The 26,961-nt window shown below is 48.4% G+C and overlaps 2 long non-coding RNA genes across 2 annotated transcripts; both read left to right on the forward strand.

Moving 5' to 3' along the window:
* The first annotated feature begins 15,978 nt into the window (after positions 1–15,978).
* On the forward strand, positions 15,979–19,068 carry LOC144130276 (uncharacterized). The gene is made up of 2 exons (XR_013314043.1): positions 15,979–16,568; positions 18,802–19,068. It is a non-coding gene; the product is annotated as an uncharacterized LOC144130276 (long non-coding RNA).
* Positions 19,069–21,212: 2,144 nt separating this feature from the next.
* LOC144130287 (uncharacterized) lies at positions 21,213–24,501 on the forward strand. Its single transcript, XR_013314050.1, has 3 exons — positions 21,213–21,255; positions 21,957–22,227; positions 24,246–24,501. It is a non-coding gene; the product is annotated as an uncharacterized LOC144130287 (long non-coding RNA).
* Positions 24,502–26,961: the final 2,460 nt, after the last annotated feature.

The following is a 26,961-nucleotide window of genomic DNA, read 5'->3' on the forward strand; positions in this document are numbered from 1 at the left end:
CTTAGGTGAAAATAATGGACGATATCTATAACGACTGCGCAGCCAATATAGTCCTCCAAAAAGTCAGCAATAAAATCCCGAGAAAGAAGGGCGTCAGGTAGGAAGACACGATATCGCCAATGCTATTCACCACCTGTTTACAGTAGGTATTCCGAGGCCTGAATTGGGAATAGTTTGGTATAAGAGTTAATGGAGAATACTTAAGTTATATGCGATTCGCTGATGACATTGCCCTGCTAATCACTCAAGGGATGAGCAACACAGCATGATCAACGAGGTAGACAGACAGAGCAGTATGATGGGTCTAAAAATTAACACGCAGAATAGCAAAGTAATGTACAATAGTCTAGCAAGGGAACAGCTGTTCACAATTTGCAGCGAGGTGCTGGAAGTGGTAAAGGAATACCTAGAGCAAGTCGTGACCGCTGATCCGGATCATGAGGTGGAAAAAAAAGATGGGCTGAGGCTTAGCTAAAGTGTTTAGCCTGGATATCTAGAAGCGAAAAGCTTCGTGGCAATGCTTGTGGTTTAGCTTAAGGTTTCATACATAGGGTTACAATTTAGGTATATTTTTCTAGCTTTTCCAAAACGTGTTGTCTTAGGTATACAAAGCTTGTACAACTGTCTAAGATCCCGCAAATGCCGTAGTCTTTCACAAACCTCATACACGTGGCCGAACGGGTTGTCCACAAAGTATGTCGTAAAGACCTTGGTTGCGCTGGCACTTTCACCGTGTTTCAACATGTAGTCTGTGTAACAGCGAGTCTTTACCTCTTCTTCCATAGCGTCGTCGTCGTCGTCTTCACTCTGTTGGCTGCTGACACTGGAAGCAGGCGCGGGTCCACTTTTGAGCGTCTTGTCGTCGTCGTTTAGCGAGACGCTCCTCTCGTTCTCGGGCGTTTCGGTTGCTCGTTTAGCTCTGGCCTTTTCATTATTTCTTCGAAACAGCTCGACGTCTTCCGAAGTACAGTCTTCGCTCACCTGGCTACTCTCAATTGACGCAGCCACACGGCGCAATTCAGCGCCCTTTTGCCGCCGTTTAGCAAGGCGTGCCTCTCGTGATTCTGGCGTTTCAGGCGCTTGTCTAGCCTTGCACTTTTCATATTGTTACGTGGTGCCAAGCCAAGGAAAGCACGACATAATGACAGAATGAAGATATGATTAAATAGCTCAGGGCCTAGCGCGAGCACTCCGTCCCGCGCCACTGCACTCTTCTTCATCTTCATTACATGACCCCGGTCCTCAGAGCGATCGTCCCGATCGATTGCTTGAATTACGAATGGTGAGGTGACGATGAGGATGATCAGGAAGGATGATCAGGAAGGATGAGGATGATCTTCGTCTTCATGTAATGAAGACGAAGAAGAGTGCAGTGGCGCGGGACGGAGTGCTCGCGCTAGGCCCTGAGCTATTTATTCATATCTTCATTCTGTCATTATGTCGTGCTTTCCTTGGCTTGCCGCCACGTAACAATATCTTCGCTGCTTTAATCAAGAGGGAGGAATGGGCTTGGGCAGGGCATGTAATACGAAGGCAAGATAACCGCTGGTCTTTAAGGGTAACGGAGTGGATTCCAAGAGAAGGCAAGTTTAGCAGGGCGCGACAGAAGGTTAGGTGGGCGGATGAGATAAAGTTCGCATGCATAGGGTGGGCGCAGCTGACAAAAGTCAGGGTTAATTGGAGAGACATGGGAGAGGCCCTTGACCTTCAGTGGGTGTAGTCAGGCTGATGATGATGATGACTCCTTGAAATACCCGGTTCGACAGCTTCTCTTGACTCTCCTACGCCACAGAAGTACCTGGGGTTTTCTGCTACTAATGCGCCGCCGCAAGGCAACGAGACGTTTTTTAGACCAGCCCGGCCGCAAGCTTCGGATGCCTTCACGGCGTCTGGTATCACGAACTGGAAGGAGGCTAAGAAAAAATTTGCCAATCACGACAAGTCAGGAGGGCATAAAAACGCTGTCTACAAGCGCAGCAGCCTGCAGTCGACGTCGGTTCATAACCAAGTCAGCACGCAAACTTTAAGGCAGCAGGAGATAGCGAAGCGCTCTCTCTGAAGATTATTTTTCAGGCGTCCCAGTACCTACTGCGCCAGGGTCTGCCATTCCGTGGTCACACAGACAAGGAAGAGAACTTCCGCCAGTACCTGGTGTCAGCGCAGAACATATTGAAGAATTCACAACTTATATGAAACGGAATACGACGTACACGTCTCCACTGCTGCCAAATAAGACGATTAATCATTTTTGGAGACCGTGCAAGAAACAGTGTGCAGCGTCATTCCGACAACCGCCCACGCCATAACTGTAGATTGGACGCGCGGGACGTCGCCGGTGTTGAGCAGGAAAGCACATATGTGCACTACGTCGATGCCACAATGACTGACAGACTTTTATAGCTTGTTTTAACAACGTTAGATATTACTCATCACGTTTCTTGATTTCTTGGGGTCTGCTACCACCTTCCTTCGGCGTCAAGTCCGAGGAATTCAAGATGGTGACTCCCGTGGTAAATTGATATAGCAACCCAATTGGTAATTGATTGGTGACTTCACTATTATATTCAATCGGTGATTGATTGAAGACTTCACTTATAAATCCAAGATGTCGGCCAATATTGTTAATTAATTGATGATATTATTATTACATCCAAGATGGCGGCAGCTAATGCTCGTTACTTGAACTACTTCAAGACGCTGGCGGCATTTTTTTATGGAAGCAGGGTGATAATAATAATCATTGGTTTTAGGGGAAAGGAAATGGCGCAGTATCTGTCTCATATATCGTTGGACACCTGAAGCGCGCCGTAAGGGAAGGGACAATGGAGGGCGTGAAAAAAGAAAGGAAGAAAGAGGTGCCATGGTGGGGGGCTCCGGGATAATTTCGACCACCTGGGGATATTTAACGTGCACTGACTTTGCACAGCACACGGGCGTCTTAGCGTTTTTCCTCCATAAAAACGAAGCCGCCGCGATCGGGTTCAAATTTACAATCGCTGGATATCCCTTACCTGACCTCCCGGTGTTTGTAGGTCATGCACTGTAGGCACTTCTTCACCGTCGATGTCAATGATAATAAGATATGTACAAAGAGCGCGTGGGTCGTCAACCACTCCAGTTTAATGCCGGCCAATTGTTTTCAAACACCAGTCATGCAGCAATTCCTCAGTTGTTTCTCGTCCATTCCTTTAAACCTTTGTGAACAGAGACTGTCCGATTAACGCGAGATGCCATCTACTGGGAAACAAAGAAGGGTTTATCGCAAAATTACAAAAAAACGAACCCGATTTCACATAGGCCCAGAGCAGCCTTCAGTGACACCACCATATTGAATCCTTTCAGGCCCTCCCTCTAGGTAGTGATAATCACCAATACACTGCAGCATGCACGCAGGCGGTGATATTTTTTGTAGCGAGAGCTACACTTTCCATTTCGCGGTGGCTGGGAGAGACCAGTAGTGCGCATGCGCCGTTACTATGGAAACCGGAGATTAGCAGCAGGTGCGGCGTGCACTCTACCGTCGGAACAAAGAGCGGCGCGCGCATCATCGCCGCCTCGCCGCACGCCTCTGCCACCCGAACTGCGCGTCGCATGCACAGCATTGCGTATAAAAGGCGGAGATGTAAAGGGCGGCCGCATCACAACGTGTGACATGTATGTACAGAAGGAGAGTCCGGCAGCTGCTAAGCGGCGGTATAGAAAAAGAGAAGATGAACTCTTCTGATGTTGAGGTCGCCGCCTGGCCTGCCCAACAAAGAGAGAAAGAGGGTAAGAACGCGAAGAGTGCACCGGAGACGCCCGAACAGAGAGAGGTACGGCTTGCCAAACTGAGATGGCAACTGCCGAGCGTAACAGACGGCGCATAGCCGCCGAGATGCAGCCCACTGTCTCTCATTGCTAACAATAGAGTGACCACAACAAGCTCAGTCAAGTAAACGTACCTCTCGGCACGTATATCCTGGCGTAGCCAAGCTAAGCCACTGCCAATTTTTTAAAAACGATAGCCGTATCCGCTGCACCTTTACAAACACGCGCCGTAACACAGCTTGCGCCGGGGATGTGTGAGGAGGAACGCAGCCATCGCTACGAATCGCGAGGGGAGAGGAACGCCAGCTGCGCGCTAACCAGGCCAGTCACAGTCATAGATACGGTCGGTGAGAGGAAGCACCAGCTTCTGGCCGAGCGGACGAGGGGAAGCACAGTCAAAGCTACAGAGACAAAGGCACAAAGTAGATAACCACGATTAATGTCGGCTTTGTCGGTAGTGGGCGAAGAGTGCAGCGAGTCCCTTGACAATGTGGACGCGGGTCTCCCGAAAAAAACATACGACTCCGCGGAATGTTCCACATATGGCGAGCTATAGACAGTAGAGCATGTTTTAGTGGTGTGCCCAGCATATGCACGAGAAAGACTCATGCTAGCATCTATTTGAAGTCTTTGGACACTAGGCCCCTCTCAGAGGATTCCATCCTCGGCGCTTCGCCGGATAGTTCGAAAACTCTACAGGCAACGCGAACGCTCGGACGCTTTTTAAGCGACACAGGCATTGACTGCAGTTTGTAATGTTAGAAAGTGTACCTTGTCTTTTTTCATCTGCCTCCTCCCATCATCATCATTCCCCATCGTGACAGTCTTTTTTCTCCTCTTCCCGTTCCCCAGTGCAGATTAGCAGACCAGTGTACATATATTTTTCAGGCCAATCTAACTGCTTTAACCTAAACCCCCTCTCTCTCTCCGCCGCGGAATCTCCCTCATAAATGACGTGACTGTCTCAAGTATCAAAGGTGTCACAGCAGGAGATGTTCTTTAATTACACGGTCGGGCTGGAGGAGGGATTCGGCGAGGCTCGCGCTTGCTCAATTCGCGTCTATACCGGCCACGTAACTTCGTCTAATCTCGATGATGGTGAGTTCCCTGAAGTGTTTTCTTCATTTCTCTTTCTACTTGCCATTCTTATTTTCTCACGCATCATATCCGAGCGCTGGTTGTGAAAAAAACGACGCGTTAACTCGCGCGGGTGCTCCACGAGCTATTTGGAAGCGCGCGCATCCCGAGCTGCTGTTGGCCGACCCTCAGCCGAAGGAGTTCATCTCTGCGATGCTGAAACAGGTGAGTTCCCCGTCTTTCGCTGCCATATCTTCGTCTGTCCGTCGACTGAGATGGCCGGCGCCGTGGCTCAGAGCTTGGTCCAACAGAAAGAGGGTGCCCCTTCAACCTGTTCACTATACCAGGGGCAGCGAGCGCTTTCCATGGAGGCCAAAGACTTTCGTGTGCTAGTTAAAGAACCTCAAGGAGTGTAAAATAAAGTGGAGCCCTCCGCATGGGTGCTTTTTTTCGTCATCCGCCCCGGCTCACTGGTTAGAGTGCTCGGTTACTGAGCCGGAGTTCCCGGCTTCGGATTCGTCCGCGGCGTCCGCGCTTCGATGTAGGCGAAACGCCAAAGGCGCCCTTGTGCTGTGCGATGTCAATGCACGTAAATATCCCCAGCTGGTCCAAATCATTCCACAGCCCTCCACAACGGACCTCTTTCTCTCTTTTTTCTTTCACTCATTGGCTACGCTTGGATGGAGGAGAAAAGCTAAAGGCGCCCTTGTGCTGTTCGATGTCAGTGCACGTTAAAGATCCCCAGGTGTTCGAAATTAATCTTTAGCCCTCCACTACGGACCTCTTTCTCTCTTTCTTCTTTCACTCCCTGGCTGCGCTTCGATGGAGGAGAAACGCTAAAGGCGCCCTTGTGCTGTTCGACGTCAGTGCACGTTAAAGACCCCAAGGTGTTCGAAATTATTCTGTAGCCCTCCACTACGGACCTCTTTCTCTCTTTCTTCTTTCACTTCCTTCCCTCATGGCGTCTGCAGCAGACGCCACTTTACCTCCTCGCTTTTGTCGAGCTTCGCGTCTGATGGCAGATAGATTCTCCTTTCCAGTTTAAACTAATTGGTGTAGTCGTGAAAGGATATAAATTCGTATGTCGTAGTCGTGAAAGGATATAAATCCATATATCGTGAAATTTCGGGACTCAACCCGGCTCACTGTTCGGCTGACATAAACACGAGCTATACTGTGAGACAACTGGTTTTCCCTGTTCCCTTAGTGTACCGGCACCCATAGTAGTTACACCTCACTTTGGTTCTATCTCGATGTCTTAGGATTCGTTTTGTCTCCTTGGAAATCCTACCCCGCGCGAAATTGTTTACAGCGACCTTGGAGTCCTTTAGCTGCCTCCTCCGCAGTCCCTGAGTTCTTCGTTTTGACCGAACCGGCAGTTAATGTTTTACACGAGTCGTTGACGCCCACGGCCACAAAGGTGTCGCCTCTTTCGTATTGCGCCGCATCTGCATAGGTTGTGTATTCCGAGCCTTCAATCTTGGCTTCAAGGGCCTTTGGTTTTGCTCTCCTCTTGCCTTCGTGATAAGCGAGGTGCATGTTTTTTTTTTTGGAATAGGTTTAAAAGTCACTAATTTTCTCACTTCGGTTAGTAACTTTGCCCGCGCGTTTCTATCCGGGATTCTGTCATGTACTCTTACGTTGCTCAGGATCTTCCACCCCACGGGTATGGTTGCGAGCATCCTTATTTGTGCAAATCTATGTACCTCGCATAGTTCCGTATTGGTGTTGTTGACCCTCAGTTTAAGAAGTCTCTCCGCCGGGGTGCATTGGGGCTGTCCCATGGCTGTTTTAAATGCCGTCCTTATGATCCCCTCTATTTTAGATAGCCGGATACGATACCATTCTATGGAGCTGCAAAAAGGCGCCGCCACCTACATACTTAGCATAAGTCCCTCCTCTAGAGCGGTGGGAGGATATAATGGCCAGCTCAGATCCGTTCACGCAATCCTGGCCACTGAGTGGACTTACAAGGTGGCCAAGAGCCAGGCCCACTGAACTTTAGTGCTAACAATAAATGTTTTCCCGTCCAATACAACCCCTCGTGGCGCAGTTCTGGACAGTTACTGCGCCATTTCCTTTCCACTAAAACTGTTTTCAGTTTCATCTCTTCCCCTTCATCTGTTCACTCTTCCCGCCGTTGAGGTGTCCAGCAACAAGCAAGAGTGAGAAAGTTACGGCCCTTTATTTTTTCTCTATATTAAATTTTTAAACTCCACAAATTATTCGGAGCGTAACTGGTGTGATGCGGCAATGATGTGGTTCTTGGGGGAACCCTTCAAGAATTCATACCCATGAAAGAAAAAAATAGTTTTAAAATTGGTTTTTGAGGAAAGTAAATGCAAAGTAATTTTCTCACATCTCTGTGGACATTCGAGCCTCGTTTTTCCTGCATCGAAACGTCGCCGCCGCGACCGGGCTCCAACCCGGGAACCCCGGCTCAGTAGCCGAACGCTCTAACCAGTTTCTTAAAACTAGTTTTCAGAAAAGGAAAGGCATCGCTTTCCAAGGACGCCTCAACCACGCCCTAAAGGAACGGATTACGAAGGGAGTGAAATAAGAGAGAAAGAGTAAGCAATAAAGAAAAGGCTGGAGTAGTGAGCTGAAGAAAGTAAAGAGCAGCGTTTATCGAACCGTAGCAACCAAACCTCTAACTTTCCCTAATAGATGCTGTCACTTCGCGTTCGTAGCTTACAGTTCGCTGCAAGAAGTATTGAGGTGGAGTAAAGGTATTTCATTCGTTGACGTTCAGATCGCGTCAGTAAGGTCCAAGTTTGTACTCAGTTTAAAATCAGGCAGCCAACTTTCACCGTAATGCACAACGCAATGCTCGACAAGGCCGTCACAACGCCAGTGTAATTCCACTGAAGGACAGAAGTCTGTCTCACTGACATCTAATTAGCCATGTTTGCGAGAATCGCAGTCACACTTGATCAGCAAATGCTTATTGCGCCTCTCTATCTGAACCTACGCCACTGCGAGCTGCGTCTGCTGTTCTTGCTCTTATCTTTGTAAAGTTGACATAACATCTTTGACCCTTTACTACAGTTTCGTTATAACGCGTACATATATTTATTCTTTCTTTTCCAGTCTTGAAGCGGAAACGTATCCTGCGCTGAAATCCCCACATTGAATCGAAGCAGAAGAGCACTCCGCTAAAAGTGCCATGACGACTGAAAAGCCATCTGTGTCAGACAAACGCTCGCTATTAACCCTGCCCTGCCCCAGAAGTGAAGCGGCACCAGTGTGTCAGATGGTTCGTCGTGTTGCCGAGTATAACAAGATTCTCTGGAACGTAGGCCTTGAGATAAGAGAGGAAAATGGCCTGGGGCAATTGGGCATCGCTATTGCCCCGAAGGCCCTGCTCATGAACCCTTGGAAAGTCCCAAGGATTGTCTGTGAAACCCTCGCCAGGATTCTGCTGCGCAACTTCTCGCCCATCATCGCTGCATTGTGGCTGTAGAGATAACTTTCTTTGTAGCGAGGAGCCCTGTCCTCCTCAGCATTCTTTAAGACAAGTACAGCGTCAGGAAGCTTACAATCTCAGATGTACCGGGCTGTGAAACGAAAGTCTTTGAAGCCCTGGAGATGCTTGCCAACCCCTCAGATCAAAATTATTCAGACGAAGGCGAAAAATACTTCTGCTTCTCTCTCAGACTGCCACTGTTTGTAATCTCTAATGGCAGGGCAGTATCACCCTTACTTCGCTGGATGTCGCCGATCTGGAATTTTGCACCGGCTGCGCACGACAGTAGATAAACATACTCTTGCAGAATAACACCATAAGTGACTTAACCGTCGGCTCCTGCGTGTTCACTTATGACTGCGTCGACCTCCTTCATGGCTTCGTCCTCTACCTGCAGAAACACCGCTCGCCGCTCAAGAAGCTGACAGTGCGAAAACCCGAGGTTATCAAGCGTGCACGGGAGTCTCTGGTCAGGGCCATTGCACTGAGGACGACGCTAGAAGAGTTGGCCATTGATATAGATATCTACGATGTCGAAGAGAAAGCCCTCTTTGCCGAAGTAATCGCCCGGAACCGCAATCTGCGTAAGCTAAGTGTTATGTGGCCGAGAAACTGCGTCGTGTCCGTGAACAGCTGCGGCTTCGAACTTCTCGCCGGAGACGCAGCCACAATGATCGAGCCGTGGCTGGTAGCCCTGCCAGAAAACGCCACTCGTTTGGCGCTGAACGTAGACCTCTTGGGTTTCTCATAAGAGGTGTGTTGCGCGTTCTTTCGCGCCCTGGCACTCAACAAAGCCCTCCAAAACATCAACATAAGCCATCTTCCAGCATGCGCTGACCTCAAGCAGATATGCCAAATCATTCATGATTCCCGCTTGGCGAAGGCCATTCACATTGAAGATCACCCCCTGAGCATCGGTAGCCTTCCCATGCTTCCCGAATGCCCGAAGTGACGCCCCTCACGGTCAGCTCTTTGCACCTCAACAATTCGGAGATCTTGCGCAGAACCTTCGAAATCCTCGTCTCCTCCAATCACGTTACTTCACTTCGCGTGTGCCTGCAGAACTGCTTCCTTGATAAGATCCAAGCTGCCATGGCAGCCTATATAATGGAAGCACGCACACTGAAGGACTTAGAAGTGCACGCCTACGTCAATGAACCCGAACTCGAAGACCAGCAGCATGACCCTGACGCCGGAAAGCTTCTCGTGAACGCGCTGGCATCCAACCTCAGCCTCACCCGAATCACAGTAAGAGAGCTGCCTCTAAGCGAAGACACTGTGAGTTCCTCGCGAACGGCTTTGCCAACAGCCAAAATCTATCCGAGCTCTCGATCACGGTGCTCAGCCGCGATAGCTACAATTCCTTTTTGCAGACGCTGGTGTCGGGCATCGAAAGCAATTACCGCCTGCTCCGCGTTGGTCTTCCAATTTGCAAAGGCCGTAACACAGAGCTCCTTGTCATTCGCAGCATCACGAGGCGCAACGCCAGCCTCGTCACCAGAGCAGCCCGCTTCGTGATGGGTGACCACGATCCTTTCAACGCACGCGCGGTCGAGCTCGTCTCGGGACATGAAAGGGTCCTCAGCATCATTCAATAAAATGCTGGCGTCGATGCCAGGGAAGCGGCGACGATGGTCAGTCGTGCCTTGGGGCTTCGATGTTTGACGGGTCTCGACGACTACATGAGACTGGTTGGCGTGGTCAAGCGACGGGTTCAGTGCATCGGCGGACGCGATAGCTCAGTGCAACTCGACGAGCTCCGCTACGACTGCTGGATTCACATCCGCAAATTCCTGACTGTGGCCGACGTTTTGGGAGCTGACTGCTTGTGAAGCTGTGATCGGACATTGTTTGGATGTAAGCTTGCAACGTTGTTCTTTACCTCGTTATTATGAAGCGAATAACGACTATTTTAATTAGTGAACATTTGTCTCGCTTACATGTGCACCACACTTAACACTGAGGGTTATGCATGAAATGTAGGCCTCGAATAGGGTTATGCCAACGCATGGGTGGTTGTTTGCACTAGAATAACCCTTCCCTCAACAGATTTAAAAATACAGCGCCTGGTGTTTAAAGCAAGGGAAAACAATTACTGGTCCTTATCGAACCGGTGAACCGCATGAATTGCAGTTTGAAACGCACGTAGTTAGGCTGCACACAGGCACACTTGTACGGTGGGCTCACGGACCTTTAATTCCATGTCAATAATGCTGAAGACAAAGAAAAGGCAAAGTGAACACTTCGTCTAAGCCTTGGGTAATCGTCTTCGACCCTTCCTGGTTTCTTCGATTATGTAAAAGCACTGCTTGTTAAAATCGTGATACCACACTGATGTTCCCCCATTCTCTCGAACAATTTACCTTAGCACACCTCTTAGTCGCCTTCAAGGACATTTTGTGCGACATTTTGTAATTTGTTTAATTTAAATATATCAGGGTAATGTAAATTAAATTTCGGTAAGTGTTATTTATTACGGCTTACGCTTTACATTGCGCGCGGAAGTGTAGGACTATACGGATAGTGCAAACAGCTTACATCATCAAAGAAAACGAAGGGAGGATGCCGCAGTATTGAGGGTACGGTATAGCTGCTGACGAAAATACAATAGTGGCGTTGTTTTTTTCTTCGGACATCAGACAAGATCGCAATTTAATCGGTTTTTCTCATCACGAACAAAAGCCAAATTTAACCTCTCGAACGGCTCCAATTAGTTTTAAAAGCCTAACTAGTTGCTTGTTTTTCCACTCGTTGCTAAGGCTGCGCCCCACCAGATCGTGCCCTCTCTGCTGAGATACAGGTACAGAAGGTCCAGGTACATAGCTACGCACCGACGCCCTAGCTCGAAAATATGCCTGCCGAGCAGGGCACACTGACTATACCCTCTCTCAGACACCTCGTCCGGACATCCCTCACAAGGCACCCTTCTAACGCCCGCTCCGCTCAGCCCATCTTAGCATCCCCTTTAAGTAAACGCACACGCGGCCTCATTCCCTTGCGAAGTTTCCCCTTCCCTCATGACTGCCCGAAATAATCCACACCGGCTGGAGAGGCGGAAATTCGCCACCTGCTGTGGACCAGTAGACACAGTCAACAGGGCAAAAGATGTCAATCCGGCATCTGTCTTCCCAGCATGCGTCGGGCGTCCATGGTGGATGAAGTGAAAAGGCGCCAGCTTACCCTCAAGGCTTCACTAAGGAACTATATGGTTGCAAGTACACGGGAGCAGCGGCCGGCGCCGGAGACCGCAGCGCCGCCACTCGGCTGCGAGCCCGCTCCCGCCGCGGCTGGTCGCTTACTTTCGGCGAAGACGCTACTCGACATGCGTGCAGCCAGCATAGCCTCCTGACAGGCAGCACTCATCAATCTGTGCTTGTATAATATGGTAGATAAGCGCAACATTAAGGAGTATAGACACCTAATTTTGGTGTCATGTTTTCTTCTCTATATTGATGCGGGAGGCACTACTACGCATGAATCACCATGTGATATTCGATTACGCCTGCTAAAAAGTTTATAGTCGACTTTTTCCGTTGTCCTGTTTCGGTTTCAACAGCCGAATGATGGCTGTGACGTCAGAGTATATTTGTGTCTCGTGCGTCATGAAAAATCGCCTTAAAATCGTTGCTTCATCGTTTAATTCACTGCAGTGTGGAAGCCAGCCTCCTTCAGGAGCCGGAATGACAACGATTGAGGAAGCATCAGATGGCTTGAAAATTGTTTTTTTTGGGGCGGGAGGAAGGGGGGCAAAGGAAATGGCGCAGTATCTGTCTCACATCTCGTTGGACACCTAAACCGTGCAGTGAGGGAAGTAATAAAGGAGGGAGTGAAAGAAGAAAGGAAGGAGGTGCCCTAGTCTCCGGAATAATTTGGACCACCTGGGGATGTTTAACGTGCACCGACATCACACAGCACAAGGGCGCCTTTTGCGTTTCATCTCTATCGAAACACTCCCACATCGGTGGAGTTCGAAACCGGGTACTCCGGTTCAGTAGCTGAGCGCCCTAAACACTGAGCCGTCGCGACTGGTTATATCGGAAACTGTTTTGTGTCTCACATGACTAGAGTAGTACAATTTGATGTCACAGTCCTCATTCGATTGTTGAAGTCGAAGCGGCACGCAAAAGAAATGAGAGTATAAATTGTTTAGCTGCCGTACGTGATTACCAGGTGGTAATCCGTGTATATTAATGCCTTACGCATCTTTACAAATAATAAAATGCGCAACGAAAATTTAAGTATCTCTACTGAGGATTTAAAATTCTTCGTAGACAAAGTCAGCTGCGTACGCCAGAAAGTTCTTGTGCGATTGGGCTTATCGCCATCAACACTATCACTAGCGCAGATTTATGAGTCACGAGGAAGACGATTCGTTGTCTGGTGGTCGCTTGGGAAGCCAGGCGCTCTTAGCCATTGAACGTCGAAGCATTGCTACTGACAAGATGTCAGAAAGCGAAGAAGAACCTATGTACGCCGAGCCGCAGCCGTGCGTACTGACGCCGGCTGACATGACACGCTGGACCGAGAGCGAAGTGTACATGGAGTATGTCGGCTTCGTCCTCGCCCTCAACGAGCGTGTCACAAGGAAGAAGCTGACCGATAACTTTATCGTATCAGATTTCACGTCGGATCTGCTGTCGGTGCTGGGTTCAATAAACGCCTCCAGTCAGCCAATTAGCAGTGGCTTAGCTCGAATATGCCAGGATATACGTAGCGTGAGCTACGCTGATCCCCTGAGCATCAATTGCCGCTGAGCAGCAATTTCGCTCTCCTTCTTCATGACTATACCACACTGGCAAACGCCCTGCTATATGTACACTCCCACTGACACCTGTGTGCTTGCGCACAAAATGAGAGGCGCTATTAAGCAGCTCCGGGGTGCGTCAGATGGCTACTGTGCAACGGAGGCGCACAGCTGGGCTGCGCCGGTGCCAATGCCTCTGCATCGGCTATTACGGGTGAGGCGCGCGCGGTGGCGGCTCCGACGCGCCAGCTGTGCGCCGTGTGACGTCACTGCTCCTCGCGCATGCGCAGCACGGCTCTCCAGGAACCACGCGAAACTGCTTAACCTCGGCCAGTGTAGCTCACGCTACAAAATTCGAAGCCGGAAACACAAATGCCATCTTCAGAACCCGCCTTGTTAAAAAAAACTGTAATGAGCAGACAACACAATTAGAGAAAAGGCAAATTTGACATTCAAGAAAACAGTGCCTCCATGTACTATTTCGTGTCTTTTTTGAGTGATTCTGTCTTTGTAAACGCCATCGACGGAACAACTTATAGAGATCGTATCGAAACAAAGTGGCAACAAACGAGAAGTGGCAGCTTGTTCTACAATGCCAGCGGCACCATTTCTTCCACGCACCCTCGCAACGCGTCAAGAGCAGTGCTGGCCGAGCAATTCCGCCAAAACGCGGCTTTCTTAGAGATGTAGCGCACTTAGTGCTTCCACATTGGTTGCGCCGCGGTCAGCCCTGCAACGAGCTCATAAATGTCGTAGCATTTCAGGGATAATAAGCGGATTGATTTGGGCAGCAATTTTTTCCCTATAGAAAATAAACAATGATCGGATAATTTGCGCGCTTAGTTTTAGCAGGTACTTAGGATTCCTCATGAAGCTTTTCATAAGTATTTTAACAGTTCATAAAATGGGCGTTCCTAAACCAAGTCATTCTAAGCGTGATTTCACTACAGCACCAGACAGAGCTGACGGCCGCTAGGGAAGACTAGCGGTGGCGCTCACCACGGCAGATATTTCACAAGTGCCTCCCTCTGAACCCGACCCCGAATTTCTCGTAATGCCGCCTGTTTTCTAGGCGCTCTCGCTGGCAAACGCGTATGTGAAGCTCTTGCTGCTGCATTCTGGTGGTTATGTTCAGTTCATCAACAGAGCGATATAGCACCCAGGAGACATACCAGCGTAGAAGTATAGCAGTTTAACGTACAGCCCCCGTCAAAAGTATACAGCCCAAAGCGTTTGCTTGCGAGGCCTGCAGCGTGCTTAGTTATACATCCGCAGCGGCCGTCACATCTCGAAAGAAGAATGGCTTCATGCTCTCAATCCTCCCAAGCTTTGGACTGCTAAATGTTCTAGGGAGCCGCGTTAAACAGCTTAGAAGCAAACTTCTTGGGATGTACATTTTTGACGCAGGCTGTATGCCTGTTGCGCACGCGCAGTAGTCCTATCCGGCCATGCATTTGCAACCGTGCATGCGAAGTTATCAGTTATAGAATGCTCAGTTATTTGTACAGCTGACACAATTTACGTCAGAACTGAAAGATCGGATCAATGCAAGTGAAGATAGGACCCACAAATCCCTGTGTGCGAGCAGGTGAAGTCAATGTGATCACAGGAATTTCCAGATACGCAATCTAATGGTAAACACGTTATGGAGGTTTCTGCTGTTATGGTGGTGTCTACTGTCCCAGAGGGTACAATGCTGTTTAGCAACCATGCATGCCGTAAACATTACACCAATCTTGTTACATGTTACATTACATGACACAGCAACAAGCTGATCCCATGGTGTGCCTCAGAACCTGAATTTCTTATCCTGGTGGCACTCGGATGCCGTGTCCCCCCCCCCGCCCTAAGCGAAGGGAAGAGGGGGGGCCAGGAACCCCTGCCCCCTCCCCCCACCCCGATTTACACCACTGCTGCAGGTTCAGCAGTGCTCTGGTCAGTGGCTCGAAGATTTACACATCGATGTGCCGCGCCCACATTAAAACCCTCCTAGATAAAAGTGTCATTTTCCAGCAAGCGAACATGGCAGTCTGGATTCGTAATTAAAAAAAATGTAAAATAAAGTGGTGTACCATTCGCTGAAAAATATCTGTGAATGGTTTCAAGCATAGGCATTGCTATGAAACATAAGAGAAAGAGCAAGGTTGCTTCACGATATTTTCGAGACTGTATCTTTGTGGCAATCGTCGAACCCTTGTGAACGAAGTCCAAAATCTGAATCACTTGAATACTTCCTCCTATGCTTCCGCAGGTTTTCGTCTCGGATAAGAACTTATTTGGCGATCCCCTCGCTCGATCAGGGCTTCATCCTTGTATTCATGTTCTCCTCTCCTTTGGTGGAAACGTCCTGCAGGAGTCTCGTTCTGAAACCAGTGTGCGTACCTGTACCTTATTAAATCATTGCGTAATGTAGGTTCATTTGTTCGTTATGCATTTCTAGATTAAACTATTTTTGAATCCAAAAAAGTTTACCGATGCTTACCTAACAGAAGTGAGTAAACATATACCTCGTGTTTGAGTTTATCATCATTATCAGCCTGAATACGCCCACTGCAGAGCAAAGGCTTGGCACTCCATGTCTTTCCAATTAACCCTGTTATATGACAACTTTGCTCACCGTATTCCCGCAAATGTTTTATTATCGTCCGCCCAACTAACTTTCTGCCGCCCCATGCTACAATTGCCTTCTCTTGGCATCCACTCTGTTAACCTTAAGGACAAGCGGTTATCTTGCCTTCGCATTACATGAATTGCCCAACCCCATTTCTTCCTCTTGATTTCGATTAGTATGTCATTAACCCGCGTTTGTTCCCTCACCCACTCCGCCCGCTTCCGGTCTCTTATCGTCACACCCAAATATTTCTTTCCATAGTTAATTTACCCCGCAAATTTTCCACCGACGGTATGTGCCATTCCAACAGAGGGCAACAACAACAGTGAAGAAGAGCAAAGAGGCTCAGTCGGTGTGCGAGCGGCGACGAGTGCCAGAGAAAGTGGATAAGACTCTAGTGCCCCCCTCCCTGCCGTCATCTGCTCAAAATTCGCTGCCGTATGAAGCCGTACCATCTGGACTCAAGGAACACAAGCATGGACGTGCCAGTCATGACCGACATGTGTCAGGGAGGGTCGTCACATGTTTCCACGCCTTGTATGGAAGTGGGTGTCACTGAAAGCCTGGGTACGCTACAGACTGTCTTCGACGGAATTTACGAGGACTGCGATGAAGGGCGTGGTCTTGTCCCAAAAGCAGTCATCTTCTGCCCGCAGACTCGTCAGGAGGGGTGTTCTGGAGCTGACAGCAAGAAGCAGGTTGCGTTGTAGGCTCTGCAGAAGCGCTGCTGTATGGTCCGGGATGAACGGAGTAATCGCACCGAAGGATGCTCAGGTAACATGGTGCACCTGGGCGGAAAGATGTCCTTGCAATTCGACGGGGCCGTCACGCCAACAGTCCTGGCATCCGCCATCGCCTTCGTGGTGAGTTCATTCTGGCATGGAAAGCGCACCACTATTGCCAACTCGCGTTAACACATGTGGACGCTGCGCTAGATTATGACGCAGTGGAATTAAGTGCTTCACCGCCAGAGCTTGATATCCTGATAAGAGTACTCACGGTTTTTTAGTGCAGTGTTCTCACCTTTTCATCTTTGACTTTGATTAACTATTTCGCCTTTAGTTTCTGGCCTACAATGCGACCTGAAGTGCACGCGTATACCATGAACCCTTGTGTGTGTCATGTTGTTCGCAACCTTAGACTTGCCGCTCCCCTAGCTGCGTCACCAATACCGTGTTAAAATTTCTGTAATTTAAATCCTTCTCATCTCCTGAAAAAAAAAGACTGCAAAAGAGAGAAAAAATACACCATGGATGGATGGATGGATACGGCTGAACCCTTTACATCGGGCGGTGGCTCAAGCCACCTAGCCATGTCTTGTGAAATTTTACTCCTGTCCTGCTTTTAGCCACCAATCAGATAACCTTCGCTTGGTTACTTCTAACCTCTTAAAATCCACTTTCCCTTCACTATCCCTAAACCCCAATGCCTTGGGTAAGTCAGCCCCGCTGCCTTCCACTGTAGGGTGAAGCCCTTTACAGAAAAGTATCAAGTGTTCAGCCGTTTCCTCCTCCTCTCCGCACGCAACGCACAAAGTGTCTATCTCCTGGTACCCGACTCTATACTTCTTAGTCCGCAAAACTCCAGTCCTGGCCTCAAACAACAAAGAACTTCCCCTACAATTATCATAGATATTTTCTTTGACAATTTCCTGTTTAAAGTCCGGTATGTTTCTAGTGCCGATTTCGTCAGCATCCCTGTTTTCCACAAAGCTCTCTCTGTTCCTTTAACCTTTTTCTTAACCGATAATTGCTGATTTGCCCCCTTACTGCTGTCCAGATATTTGTTTGTCAATTTTCTAGTTCGCTTTCTCCATTTCGTGTCAACATTCTTTATATACAGGTATCTGAAAACTTTCCTAGCCCACCCCTTTTCCTCCATCCTTCTCAATCGTTCCTCAAATGCTATCTTACTGCTAGCCTCTCTGCTCTCGAAAGACGCCCATCCCATATCACCCTGTACCCCCTGATTTGGTGTATTGCCATGTGCTCCCAAAGCTAACCTCCCTACTCCCCGTTGCCTAATTTCCAGCCTTGCTTGAACATCTGGCCTCATACACAGGACCGCATTCCCGAAGGTCAGGCTAGGGACCATCACCCCTTTCCAGATCCCTCTTACCACCTCATACCTATTGTAATTCCACAGTGCCCTATTTTTCATGACAGCTGCATTCCTACTAGCTTTATTCATTACATATTTTTCATGCTCTGTCAGATACTCAACACTGTTATTTATCCACACCCCAAGATACTTGTACTCATTCACTACCTTTAGCACGAACTCCTGTATTCTATGCTCGCCGCCCTCTTCATTAAATGTCATGACTGCAGATTTTTCCTTACTATACTTGAAGCCTAATCTATCTCCCTCTGTACTCCATATGTCTAACAACTTCTGCAGGTCTTCCTTGTTGTCAGCCATTATCACTATATCGTCCGCATATATTAGTCCCGGTAATGTCTGTTTAATCAATTCCCCTTGCTTGAAAAAAGATAGGTTGAAACCTAGTCCGCTCCCCTCTAGCTTGGCCTCCAAACCAATACCGTGTTAAAATTTCTGTAATTTAAATCCTTCTCATCTCCTGAAAAAAAAAAGACTGCAAAAGAGAGAAAAAATACACCACAAAGAAGGCTTCTCTGAAGATATCGAAGAAGCCTTGTGTAAAGATACCGAATTGTTTGCCCTAGTCAACACACTGACGTGGCTAGAAGAGCGCGCAGGCTAGCAGCAAAGAATTTTTTTTCTTGCACACCTTGTCCGAAAACATAATCTGGATCAATCTTAGGTTTGCAGTGGTTCATTTTTACTCATTCACGTCTTAAAAGGCGCCTGTGTTTCACAGAATAACAGCCACGTACGACGACGATTGAAATGCTAGCATGCAAGCTAAATATCCTGTGGTTGAGGTGACACTTAGGTATGGTGAGTTTCTGCCTTGCAGTTGTTCTCATTGAACTCTACGCAGTCCGTCACTTTCTGTTAGGATTTCCACTCAGAACATCGGTTTCGTTTGACGCCCTGCATGTATCCTCATTGGGAACTTCAGTTCCCTGGAACAGCGCTGCACATCTGCCTCGCCTATTACGACTTCTACAGGGCCTGCCTCTTGTGGTGTTCCTGGGTGGGATGATGCGCCACCGACAGTCCGCCTTGCCGCTGTTCACCGACCTGAAGGTGCCAGCGCTGATTGTGATCGAGTCTTAAATCTTCGCCGGCCCCTAGGTTGTACTGCACTTGAGTCTCGAGGCGCTACACAAGGGGAGGCACAGTGCATCATTTGCCGTCTTAGTCCTGACCAGGCTGCTCTACACGGTGTGGCTGGCCGTCTCGTTCAGGGCGAGTGGTCCCCTGCTGGCATGGGAGTTAGCGGTAAGAGTGGCAAAACTGGCTCGCATTGCTCTTCTAGACCTAACTTACATGCAAAGGCTTGAGAAAACACTGAAGCTCCGCCTCGAGGATATGACGCGATAGCGTTAATGAGCCCCTTCAGCGGCTTGGAGTCTTCTTTGCGTATCGCTTCGCAGACGTGGTCATTATGTGCTTTAGATTGATATAAAGCGGTAAGTCCTCATATATAACTCCTGGCACATAGTTGCAGGAGTTAAGTGACGCGCAACCTGACATGGCGTGGTAGCTGTTTCAAACACAGCCATCTCTCACGACCAGTCATTAATGTAGCTGCCACCTGACAGGTCGAGCACGTTGTGATGACATCACAATGTCTCGTGACCTATGTGAGAAGTGGGCCATCTGCTTTTTCGCTCACAACGCGACAACGTTGCAGCCGGACTTAGTGCCAGCGGAAGCCTTGACTTAAGCGCTCAAAATAATTCAAGCGTGCGACGTGTCATATAGCTGCACGGCTACATTTGGATGGCTATTTACAGCAGCTTAGAACTTTTTGCGAGTTGTAAATAATTTTCGCTTTTACGGGTGGTTCCGAACTCTCAACGGCATAAAACGACAGCTTCTATTTAGGGCTAATAGCTCGTCTTGCATCTCTCTAAATGGTATTGTTAGCTCACGCATCCAAAATTCCTATCTAAATGACAACACGAATCCACGAGCGATCTTAAATAATTTGCTTCCAAGCTATTTTGAGCATAAAAAAGAAAATGAAAGAAAGTGAGCTTGAAAAGCGGACTTGAAAAAGCTTGAAAAGGTCCGTTCGACGTCCAGCAACAAGGAAATTAATCGTTACGCCACAGCATGACTGTGCAATGTGTTGTTATCGGTTTTTTATGAATCTCCACTTTCGTCCTTTTGGCGAGGCTGCTTAAATGAAAGTTTTAGGGTTCCTGATTGCGCACGCCCCCTCGGAAGTGCGGTGTCGTTCTGTGAAGTGGTCAACGCTGCCTCCCAAGCGGCGATGGCCATTGGGCTCCGCACGCTTCATCGCTGCGGGTGGGAGAGACGTGTGCGCGGCGTTCTTGGGCAAAACGCTCAGGGCTGTGTGGCCCTGTTCACGAAACGCTCGACACATGGCTGAGGAGTGTTTGTTTTCACGAGAGAAGACAAACGTCTACTGCTCCCTCTGGCAATTAATCTATTGAGACACAGCCCAAGGTCAGTTGATGTGTTTTGTGCGAGTAACACCATTTCTGCGAGGTTCACAGTTGATTGGCGTGTACATAGCCACTGAGTTTATCGCTTAGTTGTTCTGGGTCTTTGTGTATATGTGTGCGTGCACAGCTAGTTTAATTTCTAAGTAAGCAATGCTCCACTTTGAGGTGCATGTGTCGACGCAAATGCAAATTATAGGATGCCTATGTTATGTTTTACACTGCCGATGGTTAATTATATTTTTCTTCATCTTAGGCCAAAGGGCCAACCGTGCACAACAAACGTTATCATCATCTTCTCAGCGCGGCATGCCTTTCTTCGCCTCGAACTCGACATGCAGTTGCGCTCTGCCCATGTGCTGCCTGCGCGTCGGGCTCCATGATGGCGGGCGCCGCAAGGGAACTCGCTAAAGGGGTAACGACGCGGTTGTCTCCACCCTAAGCGACGGCACTCCCGGAGACCTGGAAGCTATCCTGGTGAGATTACCTTTACAGAGACTGTTGTGATATCACGTTTGTACTGCGACCTTGCTTTGGAAGAAGCTGGATTTTCAATCATTCAGGAAGGGTTGAACAAAATATGTGAGCCAATCTGTTTGGAATGTCCTGCTTTCTTTTATGCTTAAGTTTAACGGACAGTCACATCTCTCAGCAAAACTACTAAGTTTTGCTGAGAGATGTAACCTTTGCGGCCCTCTGAATAAGTGGTGCTCTTTTGGCATTACCTAATGAAGCCATGCTGCGCTGGTTGCTTCTTCAGATGATGCGAGACCTTTTTGCTATGGCGGCGTTCTTGTACGCGTAGTACGGCTACAGCAAGTACCTCGTGTGCCTGCCCCGCACGCTGTCGTACCTATACGGCTCGGAGACCTGTACACTTCCCACGTGGTGCCGGAAGCCGTCGGGTCGGTCGAAGGAAGACATCTTCGAGGCGTGAATATATCTCTATGATATGTTGGCCATGTCACAGCACGCCGAGGTTATCCAGGTATAATATATATATATGCACCACTGTGGTCGGAGAATGTTTTCTTGCGCAATGCATGCTAGGTTACCGGGTTTGCGAATCTCTGTGCTAAGAGCTTAAGCTGCTGACAGTAAAAATTCGGCCCTACGCCAATCTCCTCTTAAGCACAAAGTGAAACAAACGGAGTTTAAGCGAGGATTGAATTCTTTGACGCGCCTACCGACGACCAAATTTTCACTTTCAGTGCTGAGAAATAAAAAATGTCACGGTAGTTCTTGCGCTTGAGTAAAACCGAGGTGGCAGGGAACAATTGCTTTTAACTCAAGGAGCATCGGGGGATGCGGATGCTGACATACTGAGCTTCACACACTGCACGCACTGTGTACATATTTGCTTACAAGCTGAGGGTTAATGGTTGCTCTTTTGCGGTATTTGACACGCACACCATGCTTTAAAGGCTCCGTGGTTGTGCTAAGCACAACGATCATCGTTGTTTACAGCGTTATAGATCCTAATCGGGAGGCATGATGCTTGTCCAGGCAGGTATAAGACGCACATACCCAGTCATTTTGTCTACCTTATAAAATCAAGACATTTGCACAATAACGTTCCTGTAATCAATGAACAGAAGAAAGGTAACAGTTTAAAAATATCACGTTGTATGGTCATTGCACCAAGGATCGACAATTTGCATCGGCTTGTGCGCCATCCCTTTTTTTCAGATGCACCACGAGAAGTACGAACCACACATGTGGAACTTCGTGCGTGACAACACTCTCGGGGCCTGCGTATAGGTCTGCGATCTGAGCTTGGCAGTGCTCGTGATCTTGGGCATGTTAAAGATGATCTGGGGCGACATCGCCGCTGTGGTCTATCTCTACAAGCGCTACACGGCAGAGCGGCGCAAAGGAGTCACTCGGAACGGCGCCTTTCACGCAGTGGCGCTAGCATTGCTTGCTACTGACACGTCACCCATGGAGGCACTCCTTGCTGGTGGGTCTTCTGTTGTAGGAATAATTTGAAAAAGGGTCATCTGACATCGAATCTTATCAGATATCCAATTTTTTCGTGCTAGTTCTTTTGTGGGGAAAGGTTAGTGTGAGGGCGATGCTGTATCTCCCTTAGATTCTGTATCTCGGTACAGTACACAATTTTAGTTTACTGTCCGCCGATATGCGAAACAGATACTGAGCTATTTTCTTTCGGCAAAAACCAATTTTCATTTTTTTCAACCCAATTTTCAATATCAGGTTTAAACAGATGCCCTTTGTAAAAAAAACCAAAAAAGAAGTGCTTTCAATAAGAGCTGCTATCATACGCCTTGAAAACGTAGCTTCCCGAAGCGCAAACAACGGATGAAGGCCAGAAGGAAGATAATTTCATAGTGATAAAATAATGCGAGCACCACTGATCACACAGGCGGAACATTTGACACTGGCGTTCACAACGTACAGTGTTGCTGACAATTGCCCAGTACACATGGAAGTGGAGAGTAACGTTCAGTAATGAGAAGGTACTTCCATCTGGCACAAGGAAGCCTTCATTTGCACTGAGCAGAAACTGCTGTATCTTGAAGACAGGGATGTCTTAGCAAGTGTGGAAATAGTTTCATTGGTGGCTAACCGAATGAATTCTGTTCGCAAGATTTTTGTTTTTATTTCAATGTGATTTTATCTCCATGTTTTCAGTATGCTGCACTGTTGGAATTTTAGAATACGGTATGTGGCGACTTGGCACCCTACTTAGCTTCGTGCGAACTCCTCGAAAGCGTTCTGGTTGAAAATTGCCGTCAAGAAGAGACCAGCATTAGCATGACATATTTTCTAAGCAGCCGATATAGCTATTAACGTGCGCCAGCGCCAAAACTGCTTCATAATTCTCATTTTGCAGAGTCACCGCACGTTGATTGATGCCAAATCTTGATGTACGAACCATTCAGTTCGCAGTTCTGGTCTCATGAGTTGGAAGCGCTGTTGTTGGTAAAAAACGCCAGGATTCATGGGCGATGCTTTCGTTCCCAAGATTCCGCATAGGCAACAGGATATACTCATACTTCGAAACGAAGCTGCTCTGGTGATGGAGCTAAAAAAAACGACATTCAAAAAGAAGACCACGAAGGTTGTTCGCGCAAGCTCTTGATACACTGATCTAAACAGGTCTGTGGTGCGACATATTCGTTGATATCATGGCTGTCGCCCATGACACATATGAACGAGGTTAAGCTTGGATGTGAGTCTTTTTAACTAGAAACTTCTTAATGATTTAATTATTTCATGTATACAATTTCAAGTGATGTCTACTGAATAGGGCACTGAAGGTCTCCACATATTATTGTGAACAGATAAATGCCTGAAAAAATAATTACTAATTCTGTGACACGTAAAGTTGTGGCTGTCTAAGTCATCAAGTCTTACTCGCCCGAAGATGTCAGAAATTAAGAAATAAACGTTATTTGAAAGTTATTTGCAGGTTACGCGAATAGCGGTGTATTTGCCACAGCATATGATCAGATAAATCCACCTTTATGCAACCATTAAGCGTGGTCCTTTCCCTGCCTGGATGCCACGCACATTTAGGGTTGCGAGATTTTGAGCATTGCGGGCTATCACTATATTTATTTTATTGACTATTTGCTATCCAAAATTTGTCCGCATTTTTTTGCACGTTACCTATATCTCTTTAAATGTGAGAAGGTGCGCTGCCGGTCTAATTCCTCTCGAGGTGCAGTCAGTCCTCACTTGTATTACCATCTGCGGGTCAGAATGCATTTCGATCTCGTTCAAGGTGTAGTGCCGCAATGTCATGCTTTTCGTAACCTAGTTGTACACTATGATCACTTGATATATCTGAGAGCAATTAAGTCTATTGCGCACAACCACACATGCGTGGGCATTAGCCCGATTCGAGGCCTTCATTTCATACATAACCCCCTAGTGTTAAGTGTGGCGCACATGCAAGCGAGACAAATGTTTACTAATTAAAATCATGTTTATTTTTTTCATACAAACTAGGTAAAGAACAACGTTGCAAGGTGATCTCCATACTAGGTCCGATCACAGCTTCACGAGCAGTCAGCGCCCACAACGTCGGCCACAATCAGAAATGTCCGGATGTGAATCCAACAGTGGCACCTGAGGTCGTCGATTTGCACGGAGCTCCAGAGTCCTCCGATGCACTGCACCCGTCGCTTGCCAACGCCAGCCAGTCTCATGTGCTCGTCGAGGTCCGTCAAACATTGAAGCCCCAAGGCGCGCCTCAGCATTGTCGCCGCTTCACTGGCTTCGACGCCAACATTTTCTTGAACAATGCGGAGGATCCTTCCATGTCCCGACACCAGATCGGCCGCGCGTGCGTTGTAAGCATCGTGTCACCCGTCACGAAGCGGGCTGCTCTGGCGACGAGGCTGGCGTTGCGCCTCGTGATGTTCCGGATGACGACGAGCTCTGCATCACGGCCTTTGCAACTGTGAAGATCGACGCGGAGCAGGTGGTGATTGCTTTCGATGCCCGACACCAGCGTCTGCAAGAAGACAGTGTTGCTATCGCGGCTGGGCACCGCGAACGAGAGCGCGGAGAGATTTTGGCTGTTGACAAAAGCGTTCGCAAGGAACTCACAGTGGTCTTCGCTCAGACGCAGCTCTCTGAGTGTGATTCTGGTGGGGTTGACGTTGGAAGCCAGCGCTTTCGCCAGAAGCTTTTCGGTGTCAGGGTCATGCTGCTGTTCTTCGACCTCGGGTACATCAACGTAGACGCACACTTCGCACTTCTAACTCCTTCAGTGTGCTTGCGTCCATTATATAGGCCGCCATGGCAGACTGGATCTTATCAAGGAAGCAGTATTGCACGCACACGCGAAGTGAACTCAAGTGATTGCAGGAGGCGAGGATTTCGAAGGTTGCGCGCAAAATCTCCGAATTGTTGAGGTGGAAAGAGATGACCGTGAGGGACGTCGCCTCGGGGCATTCGGGAAGCATGGAAAGGCTACCGATGCTCAGGTGGTGATCTTCAATGTGAGTGGCCTTCACCAAGCGGGAATCACGAATGATTTGGCATATCTCCCTGAGGTCAGCGCATACTGGAAGATGGCTTATGTCGACATTTTGGAGAGCTTTGTTGAGTGCCAGGCCGAGAAAAAACGCGCAGCACTCCTCTTCTGAGAAACCAAAGAGGTCTACGGTCAGCGCCAAAAGTGTAGCGTTTTCTGGCAGCGCTAACAGCCAAGGCTCGATCCTTGTGGCTGCGTCTCTGGAGAGATGGTCGAAGCCGTAGAAGATGGTGGACACGAGGCAGTTTCTCGTCCACGTAACACTTAGCGTACGCAGAGTACGGTTCCGGGCGATTACTTCGGATAGGAGGGCTTAGTCTTCGTCATCGTAGATATCCATATCAATGGCCAACTTTTCTAGCGTCGTCGTTTGTGCAATGGCCTTGACCAGAGACTCTAGTGCGTGCATGCTGGCCTCGGGTGTTCGCACATTCAGCTTCTTGAGCGGCGAGCGGTGTTTCTTCAGGTAGAGGACGAAGCCATGAAGGAGGTCGACGCAGTCATAAGTGAACACGCAGGAGCCGACGGTTAAGACACTTATGGTGTTATTCTGCAAGAGTATGTTTATCAACTGTCGTGCGCAGCTGGTGCTAAATTCCAGATCGACGACAACCAGCGCAGTAAGGGTTACGCTGCTCTGCTCCTGAGGGATTACAAACAGTGGCAGTCTGACAGAGAAGCAGAAAAATTGTTCCCGTGCGCCTGAATAATTCTGCTCCGAGGGGTTGGCAAGCTTCTTTAGGGCTTCAAGAAGTTTCGCTTCACAGCACGGTACATCTGAGATGGTCACCTTACGGACGCTGTACATGTCTTGAAGAAGGCTGAGGAGGAAAGGGTTGCTCGCTACAAAGAAAGTCAGCTCGACGGCCACAATGCAGTGATGATGGGCGAGGACGTCGACCTGCAAAATAATGGCGAAGTCTAGGCTTTCACAGTCAATACTTGGGTCTTCCCAAGGGTCCATGACTACGATTCCCGGGGCAATAGCGATGCCGAATTCACCCAGGCCATTTTCCACTCTTATCCCAAGGCCTAAGTTCCAGAGAACCTTGTTATACTCGGCGACACGTCGAACCAGCTTACACAGTGGTGCCGCTTTACTTCTGGTGCAGCGCAGGGTTAATGGCGTACGTTCTTCTAACACGGATGGCTTTGCAGTAACCATGGCGTGTTTAGCGGAAGGGACTTGTGCTTCGGTTCAGTGTGGGGATTCCAGCGCAGGACAAGCTTCAGCTTCAAGACTGGAAAAGAAATAAAAATTATATAAGTGTTATAAACTAAACAGTGGTGAAGGGTGAAAGATGTTATGTCAAGTTTACAAAGATAACACCAGGAACAGAAAACCCAGTGGCCGAGGTTCAGCTATAGAGGCGAAATGAACGTTTGTTGAGCTAGCGTGACTGCGGCTGCCGCCGAACGTAGCTAATCAGATGCCAATGAGACAGACTTTTATCCTTCAGTGGAGTACACTCGCGTCGTGACGGTTTTGGGGAACACTGCGTTATGCATTACAGTGAAAGTTGGCTTCATAATTTTGAACTGAGCACAATCTTAGAATAACTGACGCGATCTGAACGTCAGTAAATGAAATATCCGTCGTCCACTTCGATACTTCTTGCAGAAGACTAAGCCACGAACGCGAAGTGACAGCATTTAGTAGAGCAAGGTAGAGGTTTTGGTGCA

Source organism: Amblyomma americanum, chromosome 1, assembly GCF_052857255.1.
Source record: "Amblyomma americanum isolate KBUSLIRL-KWMA chromosome 1, ASM5285725v1, whole genome shotgun sequence".
NCBI classification, from domain to species: Eukaryota; Metazoa; Arthropoda; class Arachnida; order Ixodida; family Ixodidae; genus Amblyomma; species Amblyomma americanum.